The sequence below is a fragment of the Staurois parvus genome, unplaced genomic scaffold, assembly GCF_062004578.1.
Source record: "Staurois parvus isolate SC_StPar_1 unplaced genomic scaffold, SC_StPar_1.0 ptg001495l, whole genome shotgun sequence".
In the NCBI taxonomy this organism is placed as follows: domain Eukaryota; kingdom Metazoa; phylum Chordata; class Amphibia; order Anura; family Ranidae; genus Staurois; species Staurois parvus.
Genome location: NW_028319291.1, coordinates 631,381 through 645,617, shown reverse-complemented (window position 1 = coordinate 645,617; position 14,237 = coordinate 631,381). Strand labels below are relative to the sequence as shown.

General features: G+C 46.2%; 1 pseudogene across 1 annotated transcript; it reads right to left on the bottom strand.

Moving 5' to 3' along the window:
* Positions 1–11,777: 11,777 nt before the first annotated feature.
* On the bottom strand, positions 11,778–13,732 carry LOC149435507 (histone H2B type 1-L-like; annotated as a pseudogene). Its single transcript, XR_016308464.1, has 2 exons — positions 13,610–13,732; positions 11,778–11,961 (listed from the first exon to the last, which is right to left on the bottom strand). The product of XR_016308464.1 is annotated as a histone H2B type 1-L-like (transcript).
* Between the last annotated feature and the right edge of the window lie 505 nt (positions 13,733–14,237).

Here is a 14,237-nt window from a genome sequence, read left to right as displayed (position 1 = left end):
TGTCAGCAAACACTAAAATAACTATTAAACCTTCTGATACGGGAGGGAATGTTGTCCTTACGGACAATCTTATGTATGAAAATATGTGTTTGATCTTCTTAGCTTCGAGGCCGTCAAGAACCAGATGAATTTTATAATGGTTAACCAGTTGCTGACCGCAGGTAGCCGAATGATGTCTGCACTTCGGCCGGTCAGTTCTGGGGGGCGCGCAGGAGACTGTGCACCCCTGGGGCCGCGCACCCGGCGATCTCCGTGATCACTGTGTCCTACGGACACAGCTAATCACGTGATGTGGTAAAAGGCCAATCACAGCGGCCTTTTACCACGTGATCAGCCGTGTCCAATGACACGCTGATCACCGGGAAATGCAATTACTGGTTCTCGGCTGCACTTTCCTCACACTGTCAGAGCGTGAGGAAAGTACTGCTGATAACCGGCAGTTGTCTGAGCAGGGATCGGCACCGATCATCAGGGCACTGATGATCGGTGCCCAGCAGTGCCACCCAACAGTTCCGCCCACAAGTGCCCAGCAGTGCAACCCACCTGTGCCCAGCAGTGCCCACCAGTGTCCTCCACCAGTACCCATCAGTGCAGCCTAGCAGTGCCGCCAGTCAGTGCCCAGCAATGCCGCCAGTCAGTGCTGCCTATCAGTGCCCACTATCAGTACCCATCATTAGTGCCAGCTCATCAGTGCCGCCTATCAGTGCCAACTATCAGTACCCATCATCAGTGCCAGCTCATCAGTGCCGCCTATCAGCGTTGCCTATCAGTGCCACCTCATTAGTGCTGCCTATCAGTGCCGCCTATCAGTGCCCATCAGTGCTGCCTATCAGTGCAGCCTCATCAACGCATATCAGTGAAGGAGAAAAATTACCTGTTTGCAAAATTTTACAATAGAAACAAAGAAACTTTTTTTTTTTAATTTTTTGCTTTTTTTTCACTCACATCACAAGAAATAAAACACCCAGTGGTGAGTAAATACCAAAAGAAAGCTCTATTTGTGAGAAAAAAATGATAAAAATTTCATGTGAGTACAATGTTGCATGACCGCGCAATTGTCATTCAAAGTGTGACAGCACTGAAAGCTGAAAATTGGCCTGGTAAGGAAGGGGGTATAAGTGCCCGGTTGGCACGTGGAGAAGCTAACGGCCATCCTGTTAGACACCCACCCAAAGTTCTTGCAGATCTGGCACCCCTGATGTGGCCCAACCGTCTAGATTTGACCAGACCCTGGACTCTCCTGGCGTGATCCCCTGGAGCCCTTTCTTTGTCTTTACTATCCTTGTTTCTCTTTTCTTTTTTTTTCTCTTTCTTTCCTCTGTTTTTGTCAGTCTTCATGCTATTTGCGCTGATTGTAATACTCCTAGAGAATGGTACCTGCAATGTTTTGTATACCTGTCGGACTTTCTCGAGAGTCCTTGGTGTAGAGTACTGCAGTGCGTCCACTGAGGCTCCGTGTTCAGCTTTTCCTACCCTCTGTACCTCTGTATGCAATTTTTGTGATTATCTTTGGCCTTCGCCTACTAGCTGATTGGTCATTACTTGTTTGCTAATAAAGCAACTTATAAGGTTTCATTCCATCTCTTTAAGTATTGTGTTTATGTACTCAGTTTCTCTCTTTGTCAATACTTCAGTGCATTTATGTCCTTCATCAGAAGAATTGTACACCTTATTCTTTTGCGTCTGTGATCTTACTTTTGACTGTGTCTTTGTTGTTGTGTTGTCTATAATAAAATCCATTGTAAAAGAAAATATGTGTTTGCAAATTCTTACAAATAAAACATGCTACAGGAAAATCTCTGTTGCACTTGTAAATAAATTTAATCTGCAGTTTTATAAACTAGTGGATCTAGCACATAGGAGTGGAGTCATTCAAAAAGACCTATGGGAATATATTAGAACTAGGCACCCTAGAATGCCAACATTCTATGCACTTCCCAAAATTCACAAAGATATTAAACAATCCTTCTGGTAGACCTATTATTTATTTCAGGTACTTATATAGTGCCGTCAATTTACGCAGCGCTTTACATATATATTGCTCATTCACATCAGTCCCTGACCCTCAAGGGGCATACAATCTAAGGTCCCTAACTCACATTCATACATACACATACTAGGGACAATTTAGACAGGATCCAATTAACCTACCAGCATGTCTTTGGAGTGTGGGAGGAAACTGGAGTACCTGGAGGAAACCCATGCAGGCACAGGGAGAACATGCAAACTCCAGGCAGGTGGTGCCGTGGTTGGGATTCAAACCAACAACCCTAGTACTGCCAGGTGGAAGTGCTAACCATTTAGCCACTGGTTGTATTTCAGAAGGTATTAGTCAGGTAATAGATCACTATCTCAGATCTCATGTTGTATGTAGTGGTGCACCAAAATGAAGATTCGGGTGCTGAAACCGGAAATTCAAAATCCACATGGCCGAAAACCGAAACCGAAGTGTGCAGTTTTTAAAAATGAATATATGTTTTTTGGAAAAAAATACACCTTGATTAAAAAAAAAATATACCCCAATTGTTTTGTAAAATATGAGAGAAGATGTTAAAATAAATAGATACCCAACATGTCACGCCTTAAAATTGCGCACGCTCATGGAATGGTGTGAAACTGCGGTACTTAAAAATCTCCATGGGTGATGCTTTAAAATTTATACATGTTAGCAGTGTAAAGTTACAGAGTAGGTCTAGTGTGAGAATTATTGCTTTTGCTCTGACGTTCGTGACAATACCTCACATGCGTGGTTTGAACACCATTTACATATGTGGGCAAGGCCTATGTATGCGTTCACCACTATGTGCGAGCACGGGGGGGACGGGGGCACGTTAAACATTTTTTACAAACTTTTCTTTAATGTTTTGGTTTTCTGTGCACTGTTCCTTTTTAAAAAATTGTAATCACTTTTATTCTTATCACAAGAAATGCTTGCATACCTTGTGATAGAAATAATAAGTGACATGTCCTCTTTATGGAGAGATATGGAGTCAATAAGACCCCCACATCTCTCCTCTGCAATGTAAAGCATTAGATAAAAAAAAGCATTAATCTAGTGCTTTAAAAAAAAATGGCTGGAACCGGAAGTGACATCTCTCCGGACCTCCAAGAACATAGAGATGTGTGGCGGCCATCTTTCCTGCTCTCATCTCTATGCCCAACGCCGGGATCGATGGTTTCTCAGGTAAGATTGAACTACAGAGCGGCGGTCTGGCGGGCAGGCGACGGCGATGGGTGGAGGCGAGGGGCGGGGCTTTTTCGGCACCTGTATCGGTGCCTTTTTTCATTTCGGCCGACAGCTGAAAGGGGTGTTTTCGGCCGAAACGTTTCAGCCATTGGAATTTGGTGCATCCCTAGTTGTAAGCTTAGCATCTTATGTAAAAGATTCTATTCATTTTCTAAAAACTAAAAAATCTTGAAGTACCTCAATCTGCCTATTTAGTAACGGTTGATGTAGAATCTCTCTATAACTGCATTCCACACAATAAAGGAATGATTGCGGTTAAACATGTTTTGCAACAAAGGGGAGTATATGAATGGAGACCAGGGGCGGACTGACCACTCGAGCACTCGGGCACTGCCCGAGGGCCCGGGGTAAGTAGGGGGCCCCATGAGATGCCCCTGGAACCTTTTCATTGGATTTTTCATAGGCTTTTTTGGGTTTGGGTGAGGACACAGGGGCCCCATGATCCCCTATTGCCCAGGGGCCCCATGAGTTGTCAGTCCGCCCCTGATGGAGATTCAATGAATTTATTTTGACTATGCTTGACTACACTTTGAATCACAATTTTTTTTTTGTTCAAAGGCTCCCACTACCTCCAGGTCCAGGGTGTGGCTATGGGGACTTATTGCGCTCCCTTATATGCCAACCTGTACCTGGGGGTGTGGGAGCAGGGTTTTGTGTCCAGTGAATCTCTCTCTAAGTACACAACATATCATTATTTGGCAAAGATATATAGATGATATTTTTTTCGTCTGGGTTGGTCCTGACGTATTGTTGAAAAAATGTCTGGAAATAATGAATCAGAATGCCTCAAATCTTTTTTTCACTATGATTTACCATCAAGAAAAAATTAACTGTTTAGACATCAATATTTCTAAGACATTGTAGCAAAGTGTCATTTCTTCAGTGTTGTCACATGAAAAGATAGAATCAAATATTGACAAAAATGTGAGGGGTGGACTCACTTCTGGGACTTCTGCGAGATACTGTGTAAAAAATGTTCTCCCTTTTTGTGATTGTTATAATTTGCTGTCCAGATTATTTATTAACATTTTCAATTTGTGTTAAATGTAATGTACATGATTTCACTGTACAAATGGGTCTTTTCTTTTTCCTCCTGGCAGGATCATATTGATGTGTCCGGCATGGTAAGGGTCTCCCTTGTTCTCTGGGGGGACCTTTTATTGTGGCTGTGTGGAGCGGTGGGGCGGGTTGTCCTTCCCCTGTCTCTCGTGCACTTTGGTGCAGTCCGCAGTGCTCCCGTGTCGGTGGTGTTCTCCAACATGGCGCTGTTCCTGGTCTCCCGAAATATGTAGTTCCGGAGTCGGATATGACGTCAATGCGCATGGTGCTTTCGTGCCTACTCAGTTGAGATGAACACAGGGGACCACATGATGGGCGCCATCTTCCTCTCCAGCAGATTCACTCTGAATATGGGAGGAAATCTTATGCATCACACCCACCTGGGACTCTATAAGACTAGGTTCACATATGTGCGAGTGGTGCGGCTGTGGATCCGCATGAAAATCCGTGGGCACCACCCACACAGAGGAATGTGGACCCACGGGCGGGTGCCATTAGTTCTAATGGCATGCCGCCCACACCGGAAAACACAACCGTACTGGGAATCGAGGTTCTCGTGCGGGCTGCGTTTTCAGAAGAAGTGCAGGGACTTCTTCCCTGCGTGTCCCGGGGCACGGGAGTCCATTCAAATGAATGGGCTCTTGTGCCCGCGCAAAACGCAGCCCACACAGCTGCATATATGTGAACCAGGGGTGATAGCCAGTAGGGCGGAATATTGCTGCCAGGACATAGATGCACGGAACACCTTGGATTGTGTGTGGTCTTCAGTTACTTCAGCTGTTCAGTATAAGGCTGCTGGTATGAAACTTTTACAAGGGTATGCAGAGCCACATCTGAGAACCATTCTATAATCTATGCACTGATATACATTGCTCACATTACTACTCAACAGAACAATTAAAGTGTTACTATACCCACAACAGTACAATCAGTCTGTATATGCAGTAAAGCATGCTTGTTATACTCACTGTGCAACCTAAGGGGTTAATCCTCCGCATTGTGTAAAAAATTTGATCCTGTCTTCTCTGATCCTCCCCTTCTTCCATTGTTCCCTAATTACCTCCTGATTGAACAGAGCTTTGGAGTCACTCTGCTCATGCTTAGTTTAGTGTGTATTGCTAGAGAGTTGTTTTTTCTTGGGAGAGTGCATGTAATCATCAGAGGGCCAATCAGCACTGTCCAGACAGAGGGGTCAGGGGTTATACAGCCTAATAGGACAATCAGGAGAGAATGAAAATTCCTCCTACAAGCTTTAACCTGTGCTCTGCTGGACACTGATAGAAGTCACAAGACTGCTATATACTGCTGATGAGAAAAGGTATTTAGCAGTTTATATTTACTAAAATAATTGCATTTCCATGTTGTGTGTACTGTGGGAGATATAGTGAATGCAGGGTCCTGGGTTTAGTAACATTAACATTCACTATATCCAGTCTCCCAGGACCCTGCATTCACTATATCTGGTCTCTCTAGACCTGGCATTCACTATATCTGGTCACCTCGGACCCTGCATTCACTATATCCACTCTCCCCGGGCCCTGCATTCACTATATCTGGTCTCCCTGGACCCTGCATTCACTATATCTGGTTTCCCCGGACCCTGCATTCACTATATCCGCTCTCCCCGGGCCCTGCATTCATTATATCCGGTCTCCCCGGACCCTGCATTCACTATATCCGGTCTACCCCGGACCCTGCATTCACTATATCTGGTCTCCCCGGACCCTGCAATCACTATATCTGGTCTCCCCGAACCCTGCATTCACTATATCCGGTCTCCCCGGACCCTGCATTCACTATATCCGCTCTCCCCGGACCCTGCATTCACTATATCCGGTCTCCCCGGACCCTGCATTCACTATATCTGGTCTCCCCGGACCCTGCATTCACTATATCCGCTTTCCCCGGACCCTGCATTCACTATATCCAGTCTCCCCAGACCCTGCATTCACTATATCCAGTCTCCACAGACCCTGCATTCACTATATCCGCTCTCCCCAGACCCTGCATTCACTATATCCACTCTCCCCGGACCCTGCATTCACTATATCTGGTCACTCCGGGCCCTGCATTCACTATATTTGGTCTCCCCGGACCCCGCATTCACTATATCCGCTCTCCCCGGACCCCGCATTCACTATATCCGCTCTCCCCAAACCTTGCATTCACTATATCCGCTCTCCCCGGACCCTGTATTCACTATATCCGGTCTCCCCGGACCCTGCATTCACTATATCTGGTCTCCCCGGACCCTGCATTCATTATATCCGCTCTCCCCGGACCCCGCATTCACTATATCCGCTCTCCCCGGACCCCGCATTCACTATATCCGCTCTCCCCAAACCTTGCATTCACTATATCCGCTCTCCCCGGACCCCGCATTCACTATATCCGCTCTCCCCAAACCTTGCATTCACTATATCCGCTCTCCCCGGACCCTGTATTCACTATATCCGGTCTCCCCGGACCCTGCATTCACTATATCTGGTCTCCCCGGACCCTGCATTCATTATATCTGGTATCCCCGGACCCTGCATTCACTATATCTGCTCTCCCCAAACCCTGCATTCACTATATCTGGTCTCCCCAGACCCTGCTTTCACTATATCCGGTCTCCCTGGACCCTGCATTCACTATATCCGGTCTCCCCGGACCCTGCATTCACTATATGTGATCTCCCACAGTACCCTGAACATGGTAATGCAATTATTTTAGTAAATATAATCTGCTAAATACCTTTTCTCATCAGCAGTTAGAGCAGTCTTGTTCAGCAGAGCACTGGTTAAAGCTTGTAGGAGGAGTTTTCATTCTGCTCTAGGAGGATGTGAAACCTCTGACCCTCTGTCTGGACAGCGCTGATTGGCCCTGTGCTGATCACATGCACCCTCCCAAGAAAAAAAAAACCCTCTCTAGCAATACACACCAAACTGAGCATGTGCATGTGACCACGGGTTCAGTCTGTATCAGGTGGTCATTGCAACAAGAGGAGGATCAGAGAAGACAGGATCAAACAGCCTTTTTACACAATGCAGATGATTACCCCTTAGGTTCCACAGAGAGTATAACAAGCACGCTTTACTGCAAATACAGACTGATGTTACTGTTGTGGGTTTAGTAACACTTTAAGTCACATTGTTTACTTTGCCTACCCGATGGGAAGGCTACATAGTCAGTGTTCTAGGACTGGACAAAATTCTAATACAAACACAGCACATTCCACACACCCGACAGTCTACATGACTAATCCAGGACTGGAAAGGCCGCTATTGCAAAACTTTATCACTCATCAGATGGCAAGCCCAGAGCCCTCACCAGCACATCAGCTGCTTCCTACAACAGACGCCTACAGCCTGGTCCTCCACTGCAATGAAGTGCAAAGGAGAACGCTCATTGAATCTATGGACTCAGCTGGGAGGCATGAGGCATGTGTCCCCCTCAATCAGAGGCAAATTTACTTATGTTTTTCTAGTTAACCCACCTACTTTTCTGGTTGAATGTTTAAAGTGTAACTCCATTCTCACGAGAAAAATATAACAAATAGAAAAAATAATATAGTATATCCACTTCCTGACTGGTTGCCTGATTTGTACTGCAGACGGGTGGCTTGTACAGCGGAGTACTAGGATGTCACTGCCTGCTTCCTGGTTAAGGGGGCGCGCATGTGTGCCCCCTTGCCAATACTCTCCGTGATTGTAAACGTTGGGAGTCTGTCAACAAGTCCCGGGCAAAGATACACGGCCAGGACCTGCTGATTGGCCGTGTCCAATCACAGCCCAGAGCCCTGTGTTAACAATCAACATATATTTTTACATATATTTGTAAACGCATTAAAAAAAAATTTAGATTTCAACATGCAGTATATATATTTATTGAAATATGTTAAATATGGCCAAAATTGTAGTATTTCAAATATATTTTTCTTCCATATGGGTTGAGGGTTAGGGACTGATGTGAATGTACAATATATATGTAAAGAACTGCATAAATTGACAGCGCTATATAAGTACCTGAAATAAATTTTAACCGCATCCCGCCCGCCATATAGTACAATGACGGGCGCAAGGTGGTTCTCTCATTCTAGGAGGATGTCATATGACGTCCTCCCATTCTCACCATGCATGCGCGGCTACGGGAGTGCACAGGGGGGCGATCGGCGGTGCGCTGTGTCCCTCGGACACAGCGGATCACCGATCCACGGAAAGAGCCAAAGATGTCGGCTCGGTCATGTGATCAGCTGTGTCCAATCACAGCTGATCGCATGTAAACAGGGAAATGCCGGTTATCGGCATTTCTCTCCTCACGAGCCGTCACGCTGACAGCTTGTAGGGAGAGGAGAGCCGGTAATCGGCATTCCTTGGAGGGGACATGTGCACTGATCATCAGTGTAGCCCCAGCAGTGCCACCTGTCAGTGTCCATCAGTGCCAGCTCTCAGTGCTCATACATGCCACCTGTCAGTGTCCATCAGTGCCAGCTCTGTGCTCATCCATGCCACCTGCCAGTGCCCATCAGTGCCACCCAGTACACATCAATGCCACATATCAGTGCCCATCTGAGCTGCCTTTCAGTGTCACCCGTCAATGTTAATCAGTGCTGCCTACCAGTGCCTCCTCAGCACAGCAGCCTCATTAGCGCACACCAGTGAAGGAGAAAACTCTTATTTACAAAAACGAAGAAAAAAAATTTTCTTTTCAAAATTTTCAGTGGTTTTTGGTTTAAGAAAAAATAAAAACCCAGAGGTGATTAAATACCATCAAAATAAAGCTCTGTCACAAAAAAAATCCTAAAAATTTCATATGGGTACAGTGTTGCATGACTGCGCAATTGTCAAAGTGTGACAGCGCTGAAAGCTGAAAATTGGCCTGGGCAGGAAGGGGGTATAAGTGCCGTGTAGGCTTGTGGTTAAAATGTGTGTAAGAAAAAAATTAAAACTTGCCTTGGTAGGCAAGTTGCTGAGACAAGGAAAGGGCAATGAGAACACCTGGTTTTGTTGGGAACCGTATTCCAAGCAACGTACAGTCTGTGCCCCGCAATATTTGTGTTCTATCACACTGGTAGCACTTCTACATCCGTTATCTGAAAGTGTCCTAAATAACTTGGCAGGTGAAATATTTTAGTGTTTATCCTCTTGTGATTTCTCCCTTGAAGAGCTGCTCCATGATCCAGGATTAATAGTTGAAGTGTTTATTCTGTAGCGTGGGACACAACAAGCTGTTTCAGGCAGCTTCTATCTGCAAATATACTGAACATCTCCTGCAGACAGGGTGAACAAACTCCTTATAAGGGCACATTGCAGTGCAGTCGCTGTCTGTGGATTTCCAAAGTGATTATACAGCATCAGGGGCGGACTGACCATTTGGAAACTCAGGCACTGCCCGAGGGCCTGGGGTCAGTAGGGGGCCCCATGAGATGCCCCTGGTCCCTTTTTCATAGGCTTTTTTGTTTGGGCAAGGACACAGGGGCCCCATGATCCCCTATTGCCCGGGGGCCCCATGAGTTGTCAGTCCGCCCCTGTACAGCATGTATAACTAAACTTGTCCCAAAACTTGGGAAGAGCTAGAACTGAAGAGATGGGGGTTTTAAAGCAGAACTTCACGCCACCATGGTGTATGCACGTTTGCAACATCTCACAAACTGCTTTTTATTGTGCGACAGCCATTTTCAAGATGTTGCACATACTTGGTGAGGGGTCTCTGCCAGAGACCCATGGTTTATCTGTATGCACAGGGGGTCTGGAAAATGCAAACACAACAGGGGCATTTCTGCCAGGTCTACAGCATTCATGGCTTGTCTATGCACAAGCCGCAACTCCAGTAAAGATGGTGGCACTGGAGAGGATGGGTGAAGGGAGAGCAGTTTTTTTTCTCCTTCAAGAATAGAAGGTTGATGCTATTGTCTAGAGCAGTGGTCCCCAAACTGCAGCCCAGAAGCTGGATGTGGCCCTTTGCTTGCTTTTATCTAGCCCTTGGGCCTTTATTCCTGACACAAGGAAAATGATTCCGCCAGCTGACACCAGTGACGGGGGGGCACGATTCCGCCAGCTGACACCAGCGACGGGGGGGGGGGCCACGATTCCGCCAGCTGACACCAGCGACGGGGGGGGGGGGGGGCCACGATTCCGCCAGCTGACACCAGCGACGGGGGGGGGGCACGATTCCGCCAGCTGACACCAGTGACGGGGGGGGGGGGGGCACGATTCCGCCAGCTGACACCAGTGACGGGGGGGGGCACGATTCCGCCAGCTGACACCAGTGACGGGGGGGGGGGCACGATTCCGCCAGCTGACACCAGTGACGGGGGGGGGGGGGGGGGGGCACGATTCCGCCAGCTGACACCAGTGACGGTGGGGGGGGGGGGCACGATTCCGCCAGCTGACACCAGTGACGGGGGGGGGGGGGGGGGCACGATTCCGCCAGCTGACACCAGTGATGGGGGGGGGGGGGCACGATTCCACCAGCTGACACCAGTGACAGGGGCACTATTTTTAATTTTATTGTTCCAAAGCAAATATACCTTTGCACCTTGTTACTGACTAGTGTTCCTCTCTCCTTTGCTCAGCTGGTGTGACTCAGTGCTGACAGAGGGGAAACATTACATTTCTATAGTCTGGGCACAGCTGCAATTTAATTATATAGCAGTACACCAAGTGATACCGGAACCCTCTACAGTAGCTGAGCTGCAAGTAATGTGAAGAAATTCCATCTTCAAAAGAAGAATTTTACACCTGGTATCCAGTTTATTTTTAGAAGACTGGCAGGCTGGAAAAGACCTGGTGAAGAGCTGTGACTTCATTTAATTTTCATTGCGCTGGAATACCAATAGCTACAGAGGTGATTAAGGATTTTACTTTTATGTTCAAACCATGCAACTAGATAAGGGGGTGTCAAACTGGCAGCCCTCCAGCTGTTGAGAAAGTCCCACCATGCCTATGCGAGTCATGCTGGTAACAGTCAATCTTGCCAAATGGAAAGTCCCACGAGGCATTGCAAGATTGACAGTTCCAAGCATGACTCAAAGGCATAGTGAGACTTGTAGTTTTGCAACAGCTGGAGGGCTGACACTATTAGGGAGGCAAGGACATGAAGGCCATCCATTTTAGACACCAACCCATTAAGAAACTGCAATATTTCTCTATAAGATTGAATTTAGTTGGAGGGGGACAAGACATGATCACCCCATTCATACCAATTTGCCTTCATTTAGAAAACATTAAAGATCTTTCCGTATTAGCATTTTAAATAGGTCAAGATATTTTAGTAGTTTATCCCTACTGAAAATACAGGATACAAATTTTAAAATTCATATCATATCTATTTTTAGCAAAAAGTAACCCAAACTCCCAACATGTGCAAATAGCTGCCACAGCAACACACCAAAAGTCCACTTGGGGCCTTTACTTTAAAAAGGTTTATTACACAAAATTTAAAAATCAATTTAAATAAGACATACAGACAGAAATATACAAGACAGTCTTCATTTTCTTGCAGGAACATTAACTGTAGAATTAGGATGCCCTCCAGACAAGATTCTTCATGGCACTCTCAACCTCTCGCTTTGTGATGGTCCGTCTCTTGTTGTACAGGCTAAGTCTGGCGGCTTCAGAAGCTATGGAATCCATTATGTCCTTTGAAATATAGACGCTCTTCTCCACACCGCTCTGCAAAGATGAAAGGCAAGACAAAGCCAACTGTTAGCCTAAACAAGACCACCCAACCAGGTTGATACCCTGCTCCTGAGCATTTTGTAGAAAGCAGACCAAAACCAGAACCTCCAAGTCATGGATCACAGGCAACTGTCAAGGTTCTGAATCACACATTTTATATTCAAGTCATCACTAATGCAACTACGGCTCTCCATAAACTTGGATATGGGAGGACAGAACATCCATCACTTGGTCCAAGATGTGCTACATGGGGGGGTGCTAAATGCAATGCAGAGTTTAAAAAAAAAAAAAAAAAAAAAAACAACCCATTCTGGATGATTGCCAACAGACTATTGCTCACCCAATTTGATCTACAGATGCTGAAGGCAAGATCTCTGCTCTAGTTAGAGCCACTGGAGTCCCTCCAAAGATGGAAATTCTTATAATGGGTATGTCTGGGCATAAGTCAGAGGCATACTAGGGTTGGTGTCACTTGGTATGGCAACATGTGGTGTCACCCTGGTTCTGGGCTCTGTGTTGGGAGACGGAAAGATGTCCAGTGATGTGTGATGGAGGGGTGGGCTCATTATTACCATTCATGGACTGACATGAATAGTAGGAGCTGTCCAGAGGCTGGGCTCCGCTCCAGTGTACAGGCTGGGTGCGAGTTGGCCTGCAGCAGCTTCTGTGATCCCAGGGATGGGACCCCCCTGCCCATAGCACAGATGTTCCTGGGGCTGCAGGAGGGATGAGGAGCCCCAGTACCCAGGGAGAGGACAGGGGACACTCCACTCGGATGGATGAAAGCCACTGACAGTTCACAAGTAAGAACTTCTTCGGGGCCCTGGACTGCAGACCTCTGTGCGGGGACACCCCCCCCCCCCTGTGATGGGGTCACCCAGTGTGATCTATACCCCCCCAGTGATACCACTGTCATAAGTGTATGAAAGCGCGTTCAGTGTCAGTTGACTAATCCCTTAATGAGACATGGGAACCAATACGCTTATTACAAGATTGCAGTCAAAACTCAAGGTGGCTTGCAACAAGCTACAATGCAAGTACATCTCAGAACTGATCAGAAATGTCAACCATAAGCAAAGAAATCTGGGCTTTGCTTTGGATTGCAGCCCTCAGATTTTGACTAAAAGACAAGTAAACCACTGTTGGGAGGGCATGCTGGCATTTGTGGTTGTGCAAGAGCCACTGGATAGAACTGCCTACTGAAGAACCTTCACACACTCAACTATGGCAGCCATCTTACACCAAGAGGAACTTGAGGTCAAGTCTCGTCACCTCACTGAGATACAAGCCAAGCTGTCACAGCCTGCCAGGGACTTCAGAGTCAACACATTTGTGAACCGTGAGAATGGCTCCTAAGAATGAGATCTGTGGATTACAATCATTAATGCTGTTAACTAGTCACAGCAGATCAAGGCAAAGCCAGCACACAAGTCATTTATCCCTTCTGCATGAAAAGTTCACAGAAATGTAGGAAACTATTGAGTTGGGGGGGGGGGGGGAATATAACAGGACATCAAGCACTTTAATATATTGAGTTATGTTGGGAGCTATTGAGGTCACCGTGTTTTATCCAACCACCCCCAACAGAACACGAAATGGTCCACCAGGATCTTCAGTTTTAAGTTCACTGCTCAGCTCCTACCTGTTTTAATACCCTGTAGATATAACTTGAGTATTTGGCCCTCATCTTTCTTTCCACAGTCCTTTGAGGTGTGTTCTTGCTCATAGCCTTCTTCATAGAAACTGGAGAGGACTTCATTCTGGAATTAGGAATTAATCTGTTGAGAGAAGAGGAGATTATAGGAATCATGGCCGAGACACTGTAGTTGAATATTGCCAACAGGTATATAAACACTTTGTTCAACTCATATCAAAAAAGCAGACCATTTACACCACCTAATTGCATTTGCCATCTGATCCAATCACAGTAGTGGGTGAAGAGCATTTAACGGCCTTAGGATTTTTCTTCCTGTAGTGCCAACTACAGTTCAGTGATAAAGATGAAGCTCTTGGTGACAGCTATGATGGATGTCCAGAGGACACTCATCCAAATAGAAAGTGTCAGTTAAGCTGCTCATACATTAAACAATTCTTGTTCAATTTCCTGTAAATTGACCTACAACTCTAGTGCAAGGGCCTGCCTGATTGCATACAAATTGAAAGTGTTTAGGTAGGACCTCATGGTTGATAGATCTGGAAAAATTGTATAATCTATGGTCAACTGTAGATAAGAGCCCAACTGAACTTTAATTTTCCTGATCTAAAACACA